At 54.4% G+C, this 23,430-nt stretch overlaps 4 non-coding genes across 4 annotated transcripts; all 4 read left to right on the plus strand.

Moving 5' to 3' along the window:
• Nucleotides 1–10,090: 10,090 nt before the first annotated feature.
• LOC132212946 (5S ribosomal RNA) lies at nt 10,091–10,209 on the plus strand. The gene has a single exon (XR_009447866.1). It is a non-coding gene; the product is annotated as a 5S ribosomal RNA (ribosomal RNA).
• A 3,749-nt stretch (nt 10,210–13,958) lies between these two features.
• Nucleotides 13,959–14,077, plus strand: LOC132212839 (5S ribosomal RNA). The gene has a single exon (XR_009447786.1). It is a non-coding gene; the product is annotated as a 5S ribosomal RNA (ribosomal RNA).
• Nucleotides 14,078–17,792: 3,715 nt separating this feature from the next.
• Nucleotides 17,793–17,911, plus strand: LOC132212925 (5S ribosomal RNA). Its single transcript, XR_009447860.1, has one exon. It is a non-coding gene; the product is annotated as a 5S ribosomal RNA (ribosomal RNA).
• Nucleotides 17,912–21,626: 3,715 nt separating this feature from the next.
• LOC132212935 (5S ribosomal RNA) lies at nt 21,627–21,745 on the plus strand. The gene has a single exon (XR_009447864.1). It is a non-coding gene; the product is annotated as a 5S ribosomal RNA (ribosomal RNA).
• The last annotated feature ends 1,685 nt before the right edge of the window (nt 21,746–23,430 follow it).

A 23,430-nucleotide genomic window follows, 5' to 3' on the forward strand; every position in this document is an offset into this window, starting at 1 on the left:
TATCACCAGTATTTTCGTCATTTCACAGGTTTCCACTGGAAACTTCCGTGATTGAATACGACAGTAAATGTAGTAAGAATCAATTTACGTGTACTTGAAGTGTTTCTTACACATTCTTAATCATTTCTGGGAAGTATCATTGTGTATTTTAACAGTTTTACCACAATTATACAGTTTTCTGAGAAGTATTTACTGGAATCGTCACCATTTTAACTGATTCACACATAAAAAAAAGCCAAAGCCAATCAGCCTTTTTTTTTTATTATTGCTTAAAGTCTTACAAAGGGTATTACATATGTGTCCATTTTTTCCCTCCGCCCTAGACAGTCCCCTAGCCTCCCCTATCCCCCGGTGTCTTATGTCCATTGGTTATGCTTATATGCATGCATACAAGTCCTTCGGTTGATCTCTTACCCCCCTACCTCCTGCACCCACCCTCCCTGGCCTTCCCGCTGCAGTTTGACAATCTGTTTGAGGCAGCTCTGCCTCTGTAGCTATTTTTGTTCAAAAGTTTATAATGGTCTCGGGGAGAGAACCAAGATGGCGGCATAGGATAATGCCGGAGTTTGCTGCTTTGAACAACTACTTCAAAAGTGAAACTAAAAGACGGAACGGACATCACGCAGAACCACAGGAACGCTGGCTGAGTGGAAGTCCTACAACTAGGAGGAAAGAGAAATGCATACGGACACTCAGAGGAGGCGCAGTGCTGAAGTCAAATTCTGAGGTGCGGAGTGCGCGGAGCGGGCTGGCGGCGGGGGGCGAAGTTGGCATTTTCAATCAGGAGGGAGTCGCAGACTCTGAGCTCCAGATACAGGCGAGTCTTTAAGGACCCAGACTCAAACGGGAGAAGCGGGACTGTCTGGCTTCGGTCAGAGCGAGTGCAGCTTTCTCTCCGAGCTTTGCAGCGGGTGCTGGGACTCAGAGAGGCAGAGCCCCTGGGGACAGGACTGAGAGCCGCCATAACTGCTCTCTCCGGCCCACGCTGTTGATCCTGTTCGACCCGCCCTGTCCAATCCCTGCACAGAGGCATTTGCCGGATAGCCTCAGGCAAAGGCTAGATTAGCACCTCCCTAGAGGACAGAAGTTCTCTCACTGCTGACACAGCTGATTCTCATAGCCACTTGGCCTGGAGGTCAAACCCTCCCTAGTATTAGCTACAACAATCAAGGTTTAACTATAAGACTACGAACAAAGACCACTAGGGGGTGCACCAAGGAAGCATAACAAAATGCGGAGACAAAGAAACAGGACAAAATTGTCAATGGAAGATATAGAGTTCAGAACCACACTTTTAAGGTATCTCAAGAACTGTTTAGAAGCCGCCGATAAACTTAGTGAGATCTACAAGAAAACTAATGAGACCCTCGATGTTATGTTGGGGAACCAACTAGAAATTAAGCATACACGGACTGAAATAACGAATATTATACAGACTCCCGACAGCAGACCAGAGGAGCGCAAGAATCAAGTCAATGATTTGAAATGCGAGGAAGCAAAAAACACCCAACCGGAAAAGCAAAATGAAAAAAGAATCCAAAAATGTGAGGATAAGAAAGGGAGAACCAAGATGAGGTACCATCTCACACCTGTCAGACTGGCTATCATCAACAAATCAACAAACGACAAGTGCTGGAGAGGATGTGGAGAATAAGGAACACTTGTGCACTGCTGGTGGGAATGCAGACTGGTGCAGCCACTATGGAAGACAGTATGGAGTTTCCTTAAAAAACTGAAAATGGAACTCCCATTTGACCCTGTGATCCCACTTCTAGGAATATATCCCAAGAAACCAGAAACACCAACCAGAAAGGATATATGCACCCATATGTTCATAGCAGCACAATTCACCATAGCTAAGATCTGGAAACAGCCTAAGTGCCCATCAGTAGATGAATGGATTAGAAAACTGTGGTACATCTACACGATGGAATACTATGCTGCTGTAAAAAGGAAGGAACTCTTACCATTTGCAACGTCATGGATGGAACTGGAGAGCATTATGCTAAGTGAAATAAGCCAGTCAATAAAGGAAAAATACCACATGATCTCACTCATTCATGGACAATAGAGACCATTATAAACTTTTGAACAATAATAGATACAGAGGCAGAGCTGCCTCAAACAGATTGTCAAACTGCAGCGGGAAGGCCGGGGAGGGTTGGGGGGCAGGAGGTAGGGGGGTAAGAGATCAACTAAAGGACTTGTATGCATGCATATAAGCATAACCAATGGACATAAGACACTGGGTGATAGGGGAGGCTAGGGGACTGTCTAGGGCGGGGGGATAAAATGGATACATATGTAATACCCTTTGTAATACTTTAAGCAATAAATAAAAAAAAATGCAAGGATAGTGTAAGGAGCCTCTGGGACAGCTTCAAGCGTACCAACATCAGAATTATAGGGGTGCCAGAAGATGAGAGAGTGCAAGATATTGAAAACCTATTCGAAGAAATAATGACAGAAAACTTCCCCCACCTGGTGAAAGAAATGGACTTACAGGTCCAAGAAGCGCGGAGAACCCCAAACAAAAGGAATCCAAAGAGGACCACACCAAGACACATCATAATTAAAATGCCAAGAGCAAAAAATAAAGAGAGAATCTTAAAAACAGCAAGAGAAAGAAACTCAGTTACCTACAAGGGAATACCCATACGACTGTCAGCTGATTTCTCAACAGAAACTTTGCAGGCCAGAAGGGAGTGGCAAGAAATATTCAAAGTGATGAATACCAAGAACCTACAACCAAGATTACTTTATCCAGCAAAGCTATCATTCAGAATTGAAGGTCAGATAAAGAGCTTCACAGATAAGGAAAAGCTAAAGGAGTTCATCACCACCAAACCAGGATTATATGAAATGCTGAAAGGTATCCTTTAAGAAGAGGAAGAGGAAGAAAAAGGTAAAGATACAAATTATGAACAACAAATATGCATCTATCAACAAGTGAATCTAAGAATCAAGTGAATAAATAATCTGATGAACAGAATGAACTGGTGATTATAATAGAATCAGGGACATAGAAAGGGAATGGACTGACTATTCTTCGGGGGGAAAGGGGTGTGGGAGATGCGGGAAGAGACTGGACAAAAATCGTGCACCTATGGATGAGGACAGTGGGTGGGGAGTGAGGGCGGAGGGTGGGGCGGGAACTGGGAGGAGGGGAGATATGGAGGGGAAAAAAGAGGAACAAATGTAATAATCTGAACAATAAAGATTTAATTTTTAAAAAAAATAAATTAATTAATTAAATATGGAGCTCTAAAAAAAAAAGTTTATAATGGTCTCTATTATCCATGAATGAGTGAGATTATGTGGTATTTTTCCTTCATTGACTGGCTTATTTCACTTAGCATAATGCTCTCCAGTTCCATCCATGCTGTTGCATATGGTAAGAGTTCCTTCCTTTTTAGAGCAGCATAGTATTCCATCGTGTAGATGTATCACAGTTTTCTAATCCATTCATCTACTGATGGGCACTTAGGCTGTTTCCAGATCTTAGCTATGGTGAATTGTGCTGCTATGAACATAGGGGTGCATATATCCTTTCTGATTGGTGTTTCTGGTTTCTTGGGATATATTCCTAGAAGTGGGATCACAGGGTCAAATGGGAGTTCCATTTTCAGTTTTTTGAGGAAACTCCATACTGTCTTCCATAGTGGCTGCACCAGTCTGCATTCCCACCAGCAGTGCACAAGTGTTCCTTTTTCTCCACATCCTCTCCAGCACTTGTCGTTTGTTGATTTGTTGATGATAGCCAGTCTGACAGGTGTAAGATGGTACCTCATTGTTGTTTTGATTTGCATCTCTCGGATGATTAGTGACTTTGAGCATGTTTTCATATGTCTCTTGGCTTTCTGAATGTCCTCTTTTGAAAGGTGTCTATTTAGGTCCTTTGCCCATTTTTTGATTGGATTGTTTATCTTCCTTTTGTTAAGTTGTTTGATTTCCCATAAATTTTGGAGATTAGGCCCTTATCAGATATGTCATTGGCAAATATGTTTTCCCACACAGTGAGTTTTCTCATTGTTTTGTTGATGGTTTCTTTTGCTGTGCAAAAGCTTTTTATTTTGATGTAGTCCCATTTGTTCATTTTCTCTTTCGTTTCAAGTGCCCTAGGAGCTGTATCAGTGAAGAAATTGCTTCGGCATATGTCTGAGATTTTGTTGCCTTTGGATTCTTCTAGAATTTTTATGGTTTCCTGTCGTACATTTAAGTCCTTTATCCATTTTGAGATTATTTTTGTGTATGGTGTAAGTTGGTGGTCCTGTTTCATTTTCTTGCATATATCTGTCCAGTTTTCCCAACACCATTTATTGAGGAGACTATCTTGGCTCCATTGTATGTTCTTGCCTCCTTTGTCAAATATTAATTGAGCATATTCGTTCGGGCCGATTTCTGGGCTCTCTATTCTATTCCATTGATCTATATGCCTATTCTTGTACCAGTACCAGACAGTTTTGAGAACAGTGGCTTTGTAATACATCTTGATATCTGGTATTGAGATTCCACCTACTTTGTTCTTTTTCAGGATTGCCAATCAGCCTTAATTGTAAACATGAACATTTTCTCATCATTCCAAGGCTTTATACACAATTTCTGAGCTCTGTAAACATGAACTCTTAATATTTGAAAGCACATTCCCGTGAAAACGCCACCTGGAGTACCCGGAGTTGTAAATATTACCAGTATTTTCGTCATTTCACAGCTTTCCACTGGAAACCTCCGTGATTGAATAGGACAGTAAATGTACTAATAATCTATTTACGTGTACTTGAAGTGTTTCTTACACATTCTTAATCATTTGTGGGAACTCTCATTGTGTATTTTAACAGTTTTACCACAATTAGATAGTTTTCTGAGAAGTATTTACTGAAATCGTCACCATTTGAAGTGACTCACACAAAAAAACGCCAAAGCCAATAAGCCTTAATTGTAAACATAAACACTATTCCCGTCATTCCAAGGCTTTATACACAAATTCTGAGCTCTGTAAACATGAACTCTTAATATTTGAAAGCACATTCCCGTCAAAACGCCACCTGAAGTACCCAGAGTTGTAAATATTACCAGTATTTTCGTCATTGCACAGATTTCCACTGGAAATGTAGTAAGAATCTACTTATGTGTAATTGCAGTGTTTCTTACACGTTCTTAATCATTTCAGGGAACTATCATTGTGTATTTTAACAGTTTTACCACAATTAGACAGTTTTCTTAGAAGTACTTACTGGAATCGTAACCATTTTAACTGATTCACAAAAAAAACCGTCAAAGCCAATCAGCCTTAATTGTAAACATAAACATTTTCTCATCATTCCAAGGCTTTATACACAAATTCTAAATTGCGTATTTTAAGAGGTATAGCACAATTAGAGAGTTTTCCTACAAGTATATACTGGAAAGGTTAGCATTTTAACTCATTCACACATATAACGCCAGAGAAATTCGGCCTCAGTTGTAAAAATAAACAGTATAGTCGTCACTTACAGTCTTTCTACACAAATTTTGAGCTGTATAAACATGAATTCCTTATATTTGAAAGCCAATTCAAGTGAAAATGCTCCCTAAAGTAGCCGGAGGTGTAAATATTATCAGTTTTCTGGTCATTTCCAGATTGCCACTGGGAACTCCGTGATAGAAAACGGCAGGAAATGTAGTAAGAATCTATTTCCTTTAATTTCAAGTGTTTCTTACAAGTTTTTAATCATTTCTGGAAACTATAATTGCGTATTTGAAGAGTTTTACCACAATTATAGAGTTTTCCTACAAGTATATACTGGAATAGTCAGGATTTTAACTGATTCACACAAAAATGCCAGAGAAATTCGGCCTCAATTGTAAACATAAACACAATAGTCCTCACTTACAGTGTTTCTACACAAATTTTGAGCTGTATAAACCTGAATTCCTAATATTTGAAAGCAAATTCAAGTCAAAACGCTCCCTAAAGTAGCCGGAGTTGTAAACATCATCAGTTTTCTGGTCATTTCCCATCTTTCCACTGGTAACCTCTGTGATAGAAAACGGCAGGAAATGTAGTAAGAATCTAGTTTGTTTCATTTCAAGTGTTTATTACGAGTTTTTAATCATTTCTGGAAACTATCATTGCGTATTTTAAGAGTTTTAAGACAATTAGAGAGTTTTCTCACAAGTATGTACTGGAATCGTCTAAATTTTATCTGATTCACACAAAAAACACCAGAGAAATTCGGCCTCAATTGTAAACATAAGCAGGATAGGCCTCACTACAGTCTTTTTACACAAATTTTGAGCTGTATAAAAAAGAATTCCTAATATTTGAAAGCAAATTCAAGTGAAAACGCTCCCTACAGTAGTGGGAGTTTTAAATATTATCAGTTTTCTGGTCATTTCCCAGCTTTCCACTGGTAACCTCCGTGATAGAAAACGGCAGGAAATGTAGTAAGAATCTATTTCCTTTTATTTCAAGTGTTTATTACAAGTTTATAATCATTTCTGGAAACTGCAATTGCATATTTTAAGAGTTTTACCACAATTAGAGAGTTATCTCACAAGTATGTACTGGAATCGTCAGGATTTTAACTGATTCACCCAAAAAACACCCGAGAAATTCGACCTCAATTGTAAACATAAACAGTATAGTCCTTACTTACAGTCTTTCTACACAAATTTGGAGCTGTATAAACATGAATTCCTAATATTTAAAAGCAAATTCAGGTGAAAACGCTCCCTAAAGTAGCCGGAGTTGTAAATATTATCAGTTATCTGGTCATTTTCCAGCTTTCCACTGGTAATCTCTGTGATTGAAAGCAGCAGGAAATGTAGTAAGAATCTATTTACTTTTATTTCAAGTGTTTCTTACAAGTTTTTAATCATTTCTGGAAACTATAATTGCGTATTTTAAGAGTTTTAACACAATAGAGAGTTTTCCTCAAAGTACAGGATCTCAGCAGATGGGCGGGCCAGAGACAGCTGATGGCTCTGCAAGAAGAGATCTGGTCCGGGCCGGGCCGGGGCGGCGGGTGTGCGGAGTCGGGTGGCGGAGCACCAGGTCGGGGAGCGGGGTGCGGGGTGCGGGGTGCCGGGTGCGGGGACAGGGCTTTGGGATGTTTCTGTTTTCCTTGCCCAAGCTCCGCCCCGTGGCCAAGGCAGGGCCGGCCCTGAGGTCCACTATAGGACGCCCGCCCCCTTCCCGCCACTCTGCAGCACTCCACCTCCCCACCCCCAAACACCCACCCTGGGCCCAGGAGAGCGGCTGGGCCACTCCCCGCCTCGCCTTGGCGGTGTTGAGGGTTTGGTGGGGGGACCCCTGGGGCTACTCTTGGATCCCCCACCCCCGGCCACCACGACCTCCACCCCCAATCAGGCAGGGAAAGGGGTCTCCCGCCTGACAGAGGGCACCCCTGGATGGGAGGGATGTGTCTGTGACGCCAGTGGAGGAGGCTCCAGCGGGTTTGGCTCAGTGGACAGAGCGCAGGCCTGTGGATGGAAGGGTCTCGGGTTCGATTGGGGTCAAGGGCACTTACCTCCCTTGCAGGCTGGATCCCTGCCCCCTCGGAGGCAACCAATCCAGGTGTCTCCCTCACATCCATGTTTCTCTCTGCCTCTCCCGGTTTTTTCCAGTCTCCCTAAAAGTCAAGGGAGAGATATCCTGGCCGAGGATTACGAGAAAGAAATAAATTAATAAATTATAAATAAATGCAGGCGGAACCGCTGAACACTCTCGGGGGAATCTGATATGTGGCTCTCCTGGGTCCTCTTCATCCCGTGGGGACAGCGCCCTCTGTACCCACCCTCAACCCTGGGCCCACTCCGACTGCCGGTGCTCTGGTCTCTAGCTCCCGGACAAGGATTGGAAGGAGTTGTACTAGTGCAACTGAGTCTCCATGACCACCTGGGTGGAGCTCTGATAAGGCAACGCCTGGTGTCCGGGCCATTGGAAAATTGCCTGGGTCTCACCACAGTAGGAAAACCCACCATGAAGTCATTTTCCCTGATCAGGTGCACAGGGTTGTCTGAATAGACTTCCAGCCATGAAGGAATAAAATGAGCCCTCAACCCCTAGGATTTCCAGAGGGTACGGGACCTTGGTCCCCAGCACTCACTTCCTCTTATGCCCCCCATGACCTGAGGTAGGCACTTGAGAGACCCAGCAAACCACCCCTCCTGCAGTTTCTTCCGCTCCAGCACAAACACACACACACACACACACACACACACACAGGCACGCACGCACGCACACACAGTGGCAAGGACGGATATGACGCCCTCAAGTGCCCCCAGTTGTGGCCTACCTGGGATTGGCCAACGCTAGGCTGTCCTAAGTTACCTGAGGGCTACACACCGCTCAAGGTCAGCAGGCGTCAGAAGGGAGACTAGAGCCACTGTCTGCGTGAGGGAAACAGTTTTGCTGTGAGCTTTTCCAAAGGCACACCCCAAGGACATCTGGAGACCAGTGGAGAGCATCCTGTCAAGTGAGGTGATAGGGGCCTGTCTCAGCAATGTGGTGCCTGGTGACCAGAGTTCTAGCTTCTGTATTGTCCTGTCCCTGAGGAAGTGGCATAAAGTTTGCAGGGTTCCATTACCTGTACGTGTTCCTTTAAGCACACTTGCCCGGAAAGCCCTCTGGGCTTTTGACTGACACCCCCAGAAATACTCCAAGTTCTCCAACTCAGCTTTCCCCCTCCCCCAGCTCCCCGTTCTTGCCACCAGGGGCCTAGCGTTCAGGAGAGCCCCGTGAGACCTGTGCTGTCTGATCGGTTTAGTGTCCTGGCAAAGCCACTGTGTCCTCCTGGGCCTTCCCAGGGACCCTGCCGGCACACACATGAGGGATGATTCAAGAAACACTTTTCTATTGACCTGGACTGGTGCATATGACATCAAACCTGCCACACCTGTGGGCCTGGTGACCTGCGCCGGATGCAAAAACTCAAGAGAGGGCCAGGTCGCTAGACAGGGTGGGGGATGTGGCCTGGACGGCCGCTTCCAACAGGCCCGGGCTTCAGCACTGCGGTCCTGGGAGAGGCACGCCGCCCTGGGCCACCTGGCTAGGTCTCCACCTGGAAGAGGGTGAAATGGAGGACACGAAGGGGTGACCACCCAGGCCATATCCCCTCCTAGGGTCTCCCAGGACACGTCGCATCAGACCTTGGGCTGGCTGTGGGCCTCCCGGAGACCAATTCCAGCATGTCATAATTTCAAGAGTTTCTTTAGAACGTTGATGAGACTTGGGAACTCAACAGGGTTGAGTCACACATGTAGTCACATGTTGGGAATGGCTGAAGGCATTTCCCCAAACCTGACAAGGGATGATTCTGGGCTGCCAGACAGTTAAAAGGCATCTTAATCTACATGTTATCGCCTCCTACTGGCCAAACGCCTGAACAGCCGTACGCGAATTCCCCCATTCTGACCATGTTTCTGTAAACCCTTTGACGTGTCTATCTCTGCCTCGCCTCAGGACAAGTTGTGTTAATAAAAAGCATGGGGTCCTGGGGACGGGGAGCACCTAAGGCCTTAGACTTAAGACCTTAGAACTTAGCTCCTTTAGCTAAGCTCCTCTGACCCCCAAATGCCTTTCAAAATGATGTCTCCTCTCCAGACTCTTTCTTCGTCCCTGGGCTCCTCTCATCTCACATCTACACACAGCCTCCTCCAGATTCCTGAACCCTTCTGGATGCTGGGACAGGAACCCCAGCTGGGCCTACTTGGTGGGCGCCTCTCCCTCCACTCCCCCTGGGCCCTGCCTTCGCACATTTTTGGTCCCAACTAAGCGTTTGGCCATTGGATTCTCCCCAACACAATGCTGCCATGGGGATGTGAAGCCGACTCCCTAGCGGAGCCCAGTTGGGGAGGGCGCCCCCTTCCGGGCTCACCGGGACATCGCACCCCCCGGGGAGCCGCTCTCCGGGAAGCTCAGAAGGTGGACGGGAGGCAGCTGGTGGCTCCGCAGGGACAGATCTAGTCCCGGCTAGAGGGCGGCCGGGCGGGGCGGGGCGGAGGGTGGGGGGAGCTGAGCACCAGGTCAGCCAGGGGGGCCCAGGGCTCAGCGGGCCTGGAGCCCCGGCGCCGCGGGCTCTTGAGGCTCCCGGAGGCCGGCTCCGGTGTCTACGGCCATACCACCCTGAACGCGCCCGATCTCGTCTGATCTCGGAAGCTAAGCAGGGTAGGGCCTGGTTAGTATTTGGATGGGAGACCGCCTGGGAATACCGGGTGCTGTAGGCTTTTGATGGCCATTTTTGGAGCCCGCCCCATCCGCCCTTTGGCGGTGTGGGGGGAACCTCCCATCGCCCCCCGCGGGGCTGCTCTCAGAACCGAACCCCCGCCCCCGCCCCCGCCCCCCCTCGTGGGCCGTCCAAACTTAGGAGGTGGTGTCTCGCGCCCAACAGACAGCAGCCCTGCGTTGCAGGGGCGTGTCTCTTCCCTTCTCCCGCCCCCGCGCAAGCCCCAAGCGCTCCGTGCTCTGCGGGGGCAACAGGGGACCCACACCCACACCCACACCCGGGGGAACCCATCGAACCCCCGGTGCTGCGGACGGAGGTAGCTCCCCAACCGCGAAGGGAACCCCGCGGGCCCCACCACAGGCCCAGGCCGCCCCTCGCTTTGTGCCATCCCTCGGGGGGCTTCGTCCTACCCGGTGGCGGTGGACACCCCCTTGCGCCTTTCAGGCAATCGCACCCCCAAAGGAAGGCGCCCTCCTGCGTCTTGTCGAAGCTCAGGAGATGGGCGGGCCAGAGACAGCTGATGGCTCTGCAAGAAGAGATCTGGTCTGGGCCGGGCCGGGGTGGCGGGTGTGCGGAGTCGGGTGGCGGAGCACCAGGTCGGGGAGCGGGGTGCGGGGTGCGGGGTGCCGGGTGCGGGGACAGGGCTTTGGGATGTTTCTGTTTTCCTTGCCCAAGCTCCGCCCCGTGGCCAAGGCAGGGCCGGCCCTGAGGTCCACTATAGGACGCCCGCCCCCTTCCCGCCACTCTGCAGCACTCCACCTCCCCACCCCCAAACACCCACCCTGGGCCCAGGAGAGCGGCTGGGCCACTCCCCGCCTCGCCTTGGCGGTGTTGAGGGTTTGGTGGGGGGACCCCTGGGGCTACTCTTGGATCCCCCACCCCCGGCCACCACGACCTCCACCCCCAATCAGGCAGGGAAAGGGGTCTCCCGCCTGACAGAGGGCACCCCTGGATGGGAGGGATGTGTCTGTGACGCCAGTGGAGGAGGCTCCAGCGGGTTTGGCTCAGTGGACAGAGCGCAGGCCTGTGGATGGAAGGGTCTCGGGTTCGATTGGGGTCAAGGGCACTTACCTCCCTTGCAGGCTGGATCCCTGCCCCCTCGGAGGCAACCAATCCAGGTGTCTCCCTCACATCCATGTTTCTCTCTGCCTCTCCCGGTTTTTTCCAGTCTCCCTAAAAGTCAAGGGAGAGATATCCTGGCCGAGGATTACGAGAAAGAAAGAAAGAAAGAAATGAATGAATGAATGAATGAATGAATGAATGAATAAATAAATAAATTATAAATAAATGCAGGCGGAACCGCTGAACACTCTCGGGGGAATCTGATATGTGGCTCTCCTGGGTCCTCTTCATCCCGTGGGGACAGCGCCCTCTGTACCCACCCTCAACCCTGGGCCCACTCCGACTGCCGGTGCTCTGGTCTCTAGCTCCCGGACAAGGATTGGAAGGAGTTGTACTAGTGCAACTGAGTCTCCATGACCACCTGGGTGGAGCTCTGATAAGGCAACGCCTGGTGTCCGGGCCATTGGAAAATTGCCTGGGTCTCACCACAGTAGGAAAACCCACCATGAAGTCATTTTCCCTGATCAGGTGCACAGGGTTGTCTGAATAGACTTCCAGCCATGAAGGAATAAAATGAGCCCTCAACCCCTAGGATTTCCAGAGGGTACGGGACCTTGGTCCCCAGCACTCACTTCCTCTTATGCCCCCCATGACCTGAGGTAGGCACTTGAGAGACCCAGCAAACCACCCCTCCTGCAGTTTCTTCCGCTCCAGCACAAACACACACACACACACACACACACACACAACGCACACACACACAGGCACGCACGCACGCACGCACGCACGCACGCACGCACGCACGCACACACACAGTGGCAAGGACGGATATGACGCCCTCAAGTGCCCCCAGTTGTGGCCTACCTGGGATTGGCCAACGCTAGGCTGTCCTAAGTTACCTGAGGGCTACACACCGCTCAAGGTCAGCAGGCGTCAGAAGGGAGACTAGAGCCACTGTCTGCGTGAGGGAAACAGTTTTGCTGTGAGCTTTTCCAAAGGCACACCCCAAGGACATCTGGAGACCAGTGGAGAGCATCCTGTCAAGTGAGGTGATAGGGGCCTGTCTCAGCAATGTGGTGCCTGGTGACCAGAGTTCTAGCTTCTGTATTGTCCTGTCACTGAGGAAGTGGCATAAAGTTTGCAGGGTTCCATTACCTGTACGTGTTCCTTTAAGCACACTTGCCCGGAAAGCCCTCTGGGCTTTTGACTGACACCCCCAGAAATACTCCAAGTTCTCCAACTCAGCTTTCCCCTCCCCCAGCTCCCCGTTCTTGCCACCAGGGGCCTAGCGTTCAGGAGAGCCCCGTGAGACCTGTGTTGTCTGATCGGTTTAGTGTCCTGGCAAAGCCACTGTGTCCTCCTGGGCCTTCCCAGGGACCCTGCCGGCACACACATGAGGGATGATTCAAGAAACACTTTTCTATTGACCTGGACCGGTGCATCTGACATCACACCTGCCACACCTGTGGGCCTGGTGACCTGCGCCGGATGCAAAAACTCAGAGAGGGCCAGGTCGCTAGACAGGGTGGGGGATGTGGCCTGGACGGCCGCTTCCAACAGGCCCGGGCTTCAGCACTGCGGTCCTGGGAGAGGCACGCCGCCCTGGGCCACCTGGCTAGGTCTCCACCTGGAAGAGGGTGAAATGGAGGACACGAAGGGGTGACCACCCAGGCCATATCCCCTCCTAGGGTCTCCCAGGACACGTCGCATCAGACCTTGGGCTGGCTGTGGGCCTCCCGGAGACCAATTCCAGCATGTCATAATTTCAAGAGTTTCTTTAGAACGTTGATGAGACTTGGGAACTCAACAGGGTTGAGTCACACATGTAGTCACATGTTGGGAATGGCTGAAGGCATTTCCCCAAACCTGACAAGGGATGATTCTGGGCTGCCAGACAGTTAAAAGGCATCTTAATCTACATGTTATCGCCTCCTACTGGCCAAACGCCTGAACAGCCGTAGGCTAATTCCCCCATTCTGACCATGTTTCTGTAAACCCTTTGACGTGTCTATCTCTGCCTTGCCTCAGGACAAGTTGTGTTAATAAAAAGCATGGGGTCCTGGGGACGGGGAGCACCTAAGGCCTTAGACTTAAGACCTTAGAACTTAGCTCCTTTAGCTAAGCTCCTCTGACCCCCAAATGCCTTTCAAAATGATGTCTCCTCTCCAGACTCTTTCTTCGTCCCTGGGCTCCTCTCATCTCACATCTACACACAGCCTCCTCCAGATTCCTGAACCCTTCTGGATGCTGGGACAGGAACCCCAGCTGGGCCTACTTGGTGGGCGCCTCTCCCTCCACTCCCCCTGGGCCCTGCCTTCGCACATTTTTGGTCCCAACTAAGCGTTTGGCCATTGGATTCTCCCCAACACAATGCTGCCATGGGGATGTGAAGCCGACTCCCTAGCGGAGCCCAGTTGGGGAGGGCGCCCCCTTCCGGGCTCACCGGGACATCGCGCCCCCCGGGGAGCCGCTCTCCGGGAAGCTCCGAAGGTGGACGGGAGGCAGCTGGCGGCTCCGCAGGGACAGATCTAGTCCCGGCTAGAGGGCGGCCGGGCGGGGCGGGGCGGGGCGGGGCGGGGCGGAGGGTGGGGGGAGCTGAGCACCAGGTCAGCCAGGGGGGCCCAGGGCTCAGCGGGCCTGGAGCCCCGGCGCCGCGGGCTCTTGAGGCTCCCGGAGGCCGGCTCCGGTGTCTACGGCCATACCACCCTGAACGCGCCCGATCTCGTCTGATCTCGGAAGCTAAGCAGGGTCGGGCCTGGTTAGTACTTGGATGGGAGACCGCCTGGGAATACCGGGTGCTGTAGGCTTTTGATGGCCATTTTTGGAGCCCGCCCCATCCGCCCTTTGGCGGTGTGGGGGGAACCTCCCATCGCCCCCCGCGGGGCTGCTCTCAGAACCGAACCCCCGCCCCCGCCCCCGCCCCCCCTCATGGGCCGTCCAAACTTAGGAGGTGGTGTCTCGCGCCCAACAGACAGCAGCCCTGCGTTGCAGGGGCGTGTCTCTTCCCTTCTCCCGCCCCCGCGCAAGCCCCAAGCGCTCCGTGCTCTGCGGGGGCAACAGGGGACCCACACCCACACCCACACCCGGGGGAACCCATGGGACCCCCGGTGCTGCGGACGGAGGTAGCTCCCCAACCGCTAAGGGAACCCCGCGGGCCCCACCACAGGCCCAGGCCGCCCCTCGCTTTGTGCCATCCCTCGGGGGGCTTCGTCCTACCCGGTGGCGGTGGACACCCCCTTGCGCCTTTCAGGCAATCGCACCCCCAAAGGAAGGCGCCCTCCTGCGTCTTGTCGAAGCTCAGGAGATGGGCGGGCCAGAGACAGCTGATGGCTCTGCAAGAAGAGATCTGGTCCGGGCCGGGCCGGGGCGGCGGGTGTGCGGAGTCGGGTGGCGGAGCACCAGGTCGGGGAGCGGGGTGCGGGGTGCGGGGTGCCGGGTGCGGGGACAGGGCTTTGGGATGTTTCTGTTTTCCTTGCCCAAGCTCCGCCCCGTGGCCAAGGCAGGGCCGGCCCTGAGGTCCACTATAGGACGCCCGCCCCCTTCCCGCCACTCTGCAGCACTCTACCTCCCCACCCCCAAACACCCACCCTGGGCCCAGGAGAGCGGCTGGGCCACTCCCCGCCTCGCCTTGGCGGTGTTGAGGGTTTGGTGGGGGGACCCCTGGGGCTACTCTTGGATCCCCCACCCCCGGCCACCACGACCTCCACCCCCAATCAGGCAGGGAAAGGGGTCTCCCGCCTGACAGAGGGCACCCCTGGATGGGAGGGATGTGTCTGTGACGCCAGTGGAGGAGGCTCCAGCGGGTTTGGCTCAGTGGACAGAGCGCAGGCCTGTGGATGGAAGGGTCTCGGGTTCGATTGGGGTCAAGGGCACTTACCTCCCTTGCAGGCTGGATCCCTGCCCCCTCGGAGGCAACCAATCCAGGTGTCTCCCTCACATCCATGTTTCTCTCTGCCTCTCCCGCTTTTTTCCAGTCTCCCTAAAAGTCAAGGGAGAGATATCCTGGCCGAGGATTACGAGAAAGAAATAAATTAATAAATTATAAATAAATGCAGGCGGAACCGCTGAACACTCTCGGGGGAATCTGATATGTGGCTCTCCTGGGTCCTCTTCATCCCGTGGGGACAGCGCCCTCTGTACCCACCCTCAACGCTGGGCCCACTCCCACTGCCGGTGCTCTGGTCTCTAGCTCCCGGACAAGGATTGGAAGGAGTTGTACTAGTGCAACTGAGTCTCCATGACCACCTGGGTGGAGCTCTGATAAGGCAACGCCTGGTGTCCGGGCCATTGGAAAATTGCCTGGGTCTCACCACAGTAGGAAAACCCACCATGAAGTCATTTTCCCTGATCAGGTGCACAGGGTTGTCTGAATAGACTTCCAGCCATGAAGGAATAAAATGAGCCCTCAACCCCTAGGATTTCCAGAGGGTACGGGACCTTGGTCCCCAGCACTCACTTCCTCTTATGCCCCCCATGACCTGAGGTAGGCACTTGAGAGACCCAGCAAACCACCCCTCCTGCAGTTTCTTCCGCTCCAGCACAAACACACACACACACACACACACACACACACACACACACACACAACGCACACACACACAGGCACGCACGCACGCACGCACGCACGCACGCACGCACACACACACACAGTGGCAAGGACGGATATGACGCCCTCAAGTGCCCCCAGTTGTGGCCTACCTGGGATTGGCCAACGCTAGGCTGTCCTAAGTTACCTGAGGGCTACACACCGCTCAAGGTCAGCAGGCGTCAGAAGGGAGACTAGAGCCACTGTCTGCGTGAGGGAAACAGTTTTGCTGTGAGCTTTTCCAAAGGCACACCCCAAGGACATCTGGAGACCAGTGGAGAGCATCCTGTCAAGTGAGGTGATAGGGGCCTGTCTCAGCAATGTGGTGCCTGGTGACCAGAGTTCTAGCTTCTGTATTGTCCTGTCACTGAGGAAGTGGCATAAAGTTTGCAGGGTTCCATTACCTGTACGTGTTCCTTTAAGCACACTTGCCCGGAAAGCCCTCTGGGCTTTTGACTGACACCCCCAGAAATACTCCAAGTTCTCCAACTCAGCTTTCCCCTCCCCCAGCTCCCCGTTCTTGCCACCAGGGGCCTAGCGTTCAGGAGAGCCCCGTGAGACCTGTGTTGTCTGATCGGTTTAGTGTCCTGGCAAAGCCACTGTGTCCTCCTGGGCCTTCCCAGGGACCCTGCCGGCACACACATGAGGGATGATTCAAGAAACACTTTTCTATTGACCTGGACCGGTGCATCTGACATCACACCTGCCACACCTGTGGGCCTGGTGACCTGCGCCGGATGCAAAAACTCAGAGAGGGCCAGGTCGCTAGACAGGGTGGGGGATGTGGCCTGGACGGCCGCTTCCAACAGGCCCGGGCTTCAGCACTGCGGTCCTGGGAGAGGCACGCCGCCCTGGGCCACCTGGCTAGGTCTCCACCTGGAAGAGGGTGAAATGGAGGACACGAAGGGGTGACCACCCAGGCCATATCCCCTCCTAGGGTCTCCCAGGACACGTCGCATCAGACCTTGGGCTGGCTGTGGGCCTCCCGGAGACCAATTCCAGCATGTCATAATTTCAAGAGTTTCTTTAGAACGTTGATGAGACTTGGGAACTCAACAGGGTTGAGTCACACATGTAGTCACATGTTGGGAATGGCTGAAGGCATTTCCCCAAACCTGACAAGGGATGATTCTGGGCTGCCAGACAGTTAAAAGGCATCTTAATCTACATGTTATCGCCTCCTACTGGCCAAACGCCTGAACAGCCGTAGGCTAATTCCCCCATTCTGACCATGTTTCTGTAAACCCTTTGACGTGTCTATCTCTGCCTTGCCTCAGGACAAGTTGTGTTAATAAAAAGCATGGGGTCCTGGGGACGGGGAGCACCTAAGGCCTTAGACTTAAGACCTTAGAACTTAGCTCCTTTAGCTAAGCTCCTCTGACCCCCAAATGCCTTTCAAAATGATGTCTCCTCTCCAGACTCTTTCTTCGTCCCTGGGCTCCTCTCATCTCACATCTACACACAGCCTCCTCCAGATTCCTGAACCCTTCTGGATGCTGGGACAGGAACCCCAGCTGGGCCTACTTGGTGGGCGCCTCTCCCTCCACTCCCCCTGGGCCCTGCCTTCGCACATTTTTGGTCCCAACTAAGCGTTTGGCCATTGGATTCTCCCCAACACAATGCTGCCATGGGGATGTGAAGCCGACTCCCTAGCGGAGCCCAGTTGGGGAGGGCGCCCCCTTCCGGGCTCACCGGGACATCGCGCCCCCCGGGGAGCCGCTCTCCGGGAAGCTCCGAAGGTGGACGGGAGGCAGCTGGCGGCTCCGCAGGGACAGATCTAGTCCCGGCTAGAGGGCGGCCGGGCGGGGCGGGGCGGGGCGGGGCGGGGCGGAGGGTGGGGGGAGCTGAGCACCAGGTCAGCCAGGGGGGCCCAGGGCTCAGCGGGCCTGGAGCCCCGGCGCCGCGGGCTCTTGAGGCTCCCGGAGGCCGGCTCCGGTGTCTACGGCCATACCACCCTGAACGCGCCCGATCTCGTCTGATCTCGGAAGCTAAGCAGGGTCGGGCCTGGTTAGTACTTGGATGGGAGACCGCCTGGGAATACCGGGTGCTGTAGGCTTTTGATGGCCATTTTTGGAGCCCGCCCCATCCGCCCTTTGGCGGTGTGGGGGGAACCTCCCATCGCCCCCCGCGGGGCTGCTCTCAGAACCGAACCCCCGCCCCCGCCCCCGCCCCCCCTCATGGGCCGTCCAAACTTAGGAGGTGGTGTCTCGCGCCCAACAGACAGCAGCCCTGCGTTGCAGGGGCGTGTCTCTTCCCTTCTCCCGCCCCCGCGCAAGCCCCAAGCGCTCCGTGCTCTGCGGGGGCAACAGGGGACCCACACCCACACCCACACCCGGGGGAACCCATGGGACCCCCGGTGCTGCGGACGGAGGTAGCTCCCCAACCGCTAAGGGAACCCCGCGGGCCCCACCACAGGCCCAGGCCGCCCCTCGCTTTGTGCCATCCCTCGGGGGGCTTCGTCCTACCCGGTGGCGGTGGACACCCCCTTGCGCCTTTCAGGCAATCGCACCCCCAAAGGAAGGCGCCCTCCTGCGTCTTGTCGAAGCTCAGGAGATGGGCGGGCCAGAGACAGCTGATGGCTCTGCAAGAAGAGATCTGGTCCGGGCCGGGCCGGGGCGGCGGGTGTGCGGAGTCGGGTGGCGGAGCACCAGGTCGGGGAGCGGGGTGCGGGGTGCGGGGTGCCGGGTGCGGGGACAGGGCTTTGGGATGTTTCTGTTTTCCTTGCCCAAGCTCCGCCCCGTGGCCAAGGCAGGGCCGGCCCTGAGGTCCACTATAGGACGCCCGCCCCCTTCCCGCCACTCTGCAGCACTCTACCTCCCCACCCCCAAACACCCACCCTGGGCCCAGGAGAGCGGCTGGGCCACTCCCCGCCTCGCCTTGGCGGTGTTGAGGGTTTGGTGGGGGGACCCCTGGGGCTACTCTTGGATCCCCCACCCCCGGCCACCACGACCTCCACCCCCAATCAGGCAGGGAAAGGGGTCTCCCGCCTGACAGAGGGCACCCCTGGATGGGAGGGATGTGTCTGTGACGCCAGTGGAGGAGGCTCCAGCGGGTTTGGCTCAGTGGACAGAGCGCAGGCCTGTGGATGGAAGGGTCTCGGGTTCGATTGGGGTCAAGGGCACTTACCTCCCTTGCAGGCTGGATCCCTGCCCCCTCGGAGGCAACCAATCCAGGTGTCTCCCTCACATCCATGTTTCTCTCTGCCTCTCCCGCTTTTTTCCAGTCTCCCTAAAAGTCAAGGGAGAGATATCCTGGCCGAGGATTACGAGAAAGAAATAAATTAATAAATTATAAATAAATGCAGGCGGAACCGCTGAACACTCTCGGGGGAATCTGATATGTGGCTCTCCTGGGTCCTCTTCATCCCGTGGGGACAGCGCCCTCTGTACCCACCCTCAACGCTGGGCCCACTCCCACTGCCGGTGCTCTGGTCTCTAGCTCCCGGACAAGGATTGGAAGGAGTTGTACTAGTGCAACTGAGTCTCCATGACCACCTGGGTGGAGCTCTGATAAGGCAACGCCTGGTGTCCGGGCCATTGGAAAATTGCCTGGGTCTCACCACAGTAGGAAAACCCACCATGAAGTCATTTTCCCTGATCAGGTGCACAGGGTTGTCTGAATAGACTTCCAGCCATGAAGGAATAAAATGAGCCCTCAACCCCTAGGATTTCCAGAGGGTACGGGACCTTGGTCCCCAGCACTCACTTCCTCTTATGCCCCCCATGACCTGAGGTAGGCACTTGAGAGACCCAGCAAACCACCCCTCCTGCAGTTTCTTCCGCTCCAGCACAAACACACACACACACACACACACACACACACACACACACACACAACGCACACACACACAGGCACGCACGCACGCACGCACGCACGCACGCACGCACACACACACACAGTGGCAAGGACGGATATGACGCCCTCAAGTGCCCCCAGTTGTGGCCTACCTGGGATTGGCCAACGCTAGGCTGTCCTAAGTTACCTGAGGGCTACACACCGCTCAAGGTCAGCAGGCGTCAGAAGGGAGACTAGAGCCACTGTCTGCGTGAGGGAAACAGTTTTGCTGTGAGCTTTTCCAAAGGCACACCCCAAGGACATCTGGAGACCAGTGGAGAGCATCCTGTCAAGTGAGGTGATAGGGGCCTGTCTCAGCAATGTGGTGCCTGGTGACCAGAGTTCTAGCTTCTGTATTGTCCTGTCACTGAGGAAGTGGCATAAAGTTTGCAGGGTTCCATTACCTGTACGTGTTCCTTTAAGCACACTTGCCCGGAAAGCCCTCTGGGCTTTTGACTGACACCCCCAGAAATACTCCAAGTTCTCCAACTCAGCTTTCCCCTCCCCCAGCTCCCCGTTCTTGCCACCAGGGGCCTAGCGTTCAGGAGAGCCCCGTGAGACCTGTGTTGTCTGATCGGTTTAGTGTCCTGGCAAAGCCACTGTGTCCTCCTGGGCCTTCCCAGGGACCCTGCCGGCACACACATGAGGGATGATTCAAGAAACACTTTTCTATTGACCTGGACCGGTGCATCTGACATCACACCTGCCACACCTGTGGGCCTGGTGACCTGCGCCGGATGCAAAAACTCAGAGAGGGCCAGGTCGCTAGACAGGGTGGGGGATGTGGCCTGGACGGCCGCTTCCAACAGGCCCGGGCTTCAGCACTGCGGTCCTGGGAGAGGCACGCCGCCCTGGGCCACCTGGCTAGGTCTCCACCTGGAAGAGGGTGAAATGGAGGACACGAAGGGGTGACCACCCAGGCCATATCCCCTCCTAGGGTCTCCCAGGACACGTCGCATCAGACCTTGGGCTGGCTGTGGGCCTCCCGGAGACCAATTCCAGCATGTCATAATTTCAAGAGTTTCTTTAGAACGTTGATGAGACTTGGGAACTCAACAGGGTTGAGTCACACATGTAGTCACATGTTGGGAATGGCTGAAGGCATTTCCCCAAACCTGACAAGGGATGATTCTGGGCTGCCAGACAGTTAAAAGGCATCTTAATCTACATGTTATCGCCTCCTACTGGCCAAACGCCTGAACAGCCGTAGGCTAATTCCCCCATTCTGACCATGTTTCTGTAAACCCTTTGACGTGTCTATCTCTGCCTTGCCTCAGGACAAGTTGTGTTAATAAAAAGCATGGGGTCCTGGGGACGGGGAGCACCTAAGGCCTTAGACTTAAGACCTTAGAACTTAGCTCCTTTAGCTAAGCTCCTCTGACCCCCAAATGCCTTTCAAAATGATGTCTCCTCTCCAGACTCTTTCTTCGTCCCTGGGCTCCTCTCATCTCACATCTACACACAGCCTCCTCCAGATTCCTGAACCCTTCTGGATGCTGGGACAGGAACCCCAGCTGGGCCTACTTGGTGGGCGCCTCTCCCTCCACTCCCCCTGGGCCCTGCCTTCGCACATTTTTGGTCCCAACTAAGCGTTTGGCCATTGGATTCTCCCCAACACAATGCTGCCATGGGGATGTGAAGCCGACTCCCTAGCGGAGCCCAGTTGGGGAGGGCGCCCCCTTCCGGGCTCACCGGGACATCGCGCCCCCCGGGGAGCCGCTCTCCGGGAAGCTCCGAAGGTGGACGGGAGGCAGCTGGCGGCTCCGCAGGGACAGATCTAGTCCCGGCTAGAGGGCGGCCGGGCGGGGCGGGGCGGGGCGGGGCGGGGCGGAGGGTGGGGGGAGCTGAGCACCAGGTCAGCCAGGGGGGCCCAGGGCTCAGCGGGCCTGGAGCCCCGGCGCCGCGGGCTCTTGAGGCTCCCGGAGGCCGGCTCCGGTGTCTACGGCCATACCACCCTGAACGCGCCCGATCTCGTCTGATCTCGGAAGCTAAGCAGGGTCGGGCCTGGTTAGTACTTGGATGGGAGACCGCCTGGGAATACCGGGTGCTGTAGGCTTTTGATGGCCATTTTTGGAGCCCGCCCCATCCGCCCTTTGGCGGTGTGGGGGGAACCTCCCATCGCCCCCCGCGGGGCTGCTCTCAGAACCGAACCCCCGCCCCCGCCCCCGCCCCCCCTCATGGGCCGTCCAAACTTAGGAGGTGGTGTCTCGCGCCCAACAGACAGCAGCCCTGCGTTGCAGGGGCGTGTCTCTTCCCTTCTCCCGCCCCCGCGCAAGCCCCAAGCGCTCCGTGCTCTGCGGGGGCAACAGGGGACCCACACCCACACCCACACCCGGGGGAACCCATGGAACCCCCGGTGCTGCGGACGGAGGTAGCTCCCCAACCGCTAAGGGAACCCCGCGGGCCCCACCACAGGCCCAGGCCGCCCCTCGCTTTGTGCCATCCCTCGGGGGGCTTCGTCCTACCCGGTGGCGGTGGACACCCCCTTGCGCCTTTCAGGCAATCGCACCCCCAAAGGAAGGCGCCCTCCTGCGTCTTGTCGAAGCTCAGGAGATGGGCGGGCCAGAGACAGCTGATGGCTCTGCAAGAAGAGATCTGGTCCGGGCCGGGCCGGGGCGGCGGGTGTGCGGAGTCGGGTGGCGGAGCACCAGGTCGGGGAGCGGGGTGCGGGGTGCGGGGTGCCGGGTGCGGGGACAGGGCTTTGGGATGTTTCTGTTTTCCTTGCCCAAGCTCCGCCCCGTGGCCAAGGCAGGGCCGGCCCTGAGGTCCACTATAGGACGCCCGCCCCCTTCCCGCCACTCTGCAGCACTCCACCTCCCCACCCCCAAACACCCACCCTGGGCCCAGGAGAGCGGCTGGGCCACTCCCCGCCTCGCCTTGGCGGTGTTGAGGGTTTGGTGGGGGGACCCCTGGGGCTACTCTTGGATCCCCCACCCCCGGCCACCACGACCTCCACCCCCAATCAGGCAGGGAAAGGGGTCTCCCGCCTGACAGAGGGCACCCCTGGATGGGAGGGATGTGTCTGTGACGCCAGTGGAGGAGGCTCCAGCGGGTTTGGCTCAGTGGACAGAGCGCAGGCCTGTGGATGGAAGGGTCTCGGGTTCGATTGGGGTCAAGGGCACTTACCTCCCTTGCAGGCCGGATCCCTGCCCCCTCGGAGGCAACCAATCCAGGTGTCTCCCTCACATCCATGTTTCTCTCTGCCTCTCCCGCTTTTTTCCAGTCTCCCTAAAAGTCAAGGGAGAGATATCCTGGCCGAGGATTACGAGAAAGAAAGAAAGAAAGAAATGAATGAATGAATGAATAAATTAATTAATTAATAAATTATAAATAAATGCAGGCGGAACCGCTGAACACTCTCGGGGGAATCTGATATGTGGCTCTCCTGGGTCCTCTTCATCCCCCGGGGACAGCGCCCTCTGTACCCACCCTCAACCCTGGGCCCACTCCGACTGCCGGTGCTCTGGTCTCTAGCTCCCGGACAAGGATTGGAAGGAGTTGTACTAGTGCAACTGAGTCTCCATGACCACCTGGGTGGAGCTCTGATAAGGCAACGCCTGGTGTCCGGGCCATTGGAAAATTGCCTGGGTCTCACCACAGTAGGAAAACCCACCATGAAGTCATTTTCCCTGATCAGGTGCACAGGGTTGTCTGAATAGACTTCCAGCCATGAAGGAATAAAATGAGCCCTCAACCCCTAGGATTTCCAGAGGGTACGGGACCTTGGTCCCCAGCACTCAC

This window comes from Myotis daubentonii, chromosome 11 (assembly GCF_963259705.1).
Source record: "Myotis daubentonii chromosome 11, mMyoDau2.1, whole genome shotgun sequence".
In the NCBI taxonomy this organism is placed as follows: domain Eukaryota; kingdom Metazoa; phylum Chordata; class Mammalia; order Chiroptera; family Vespertilionidae; genus Myotis; species Myotis daubentonii.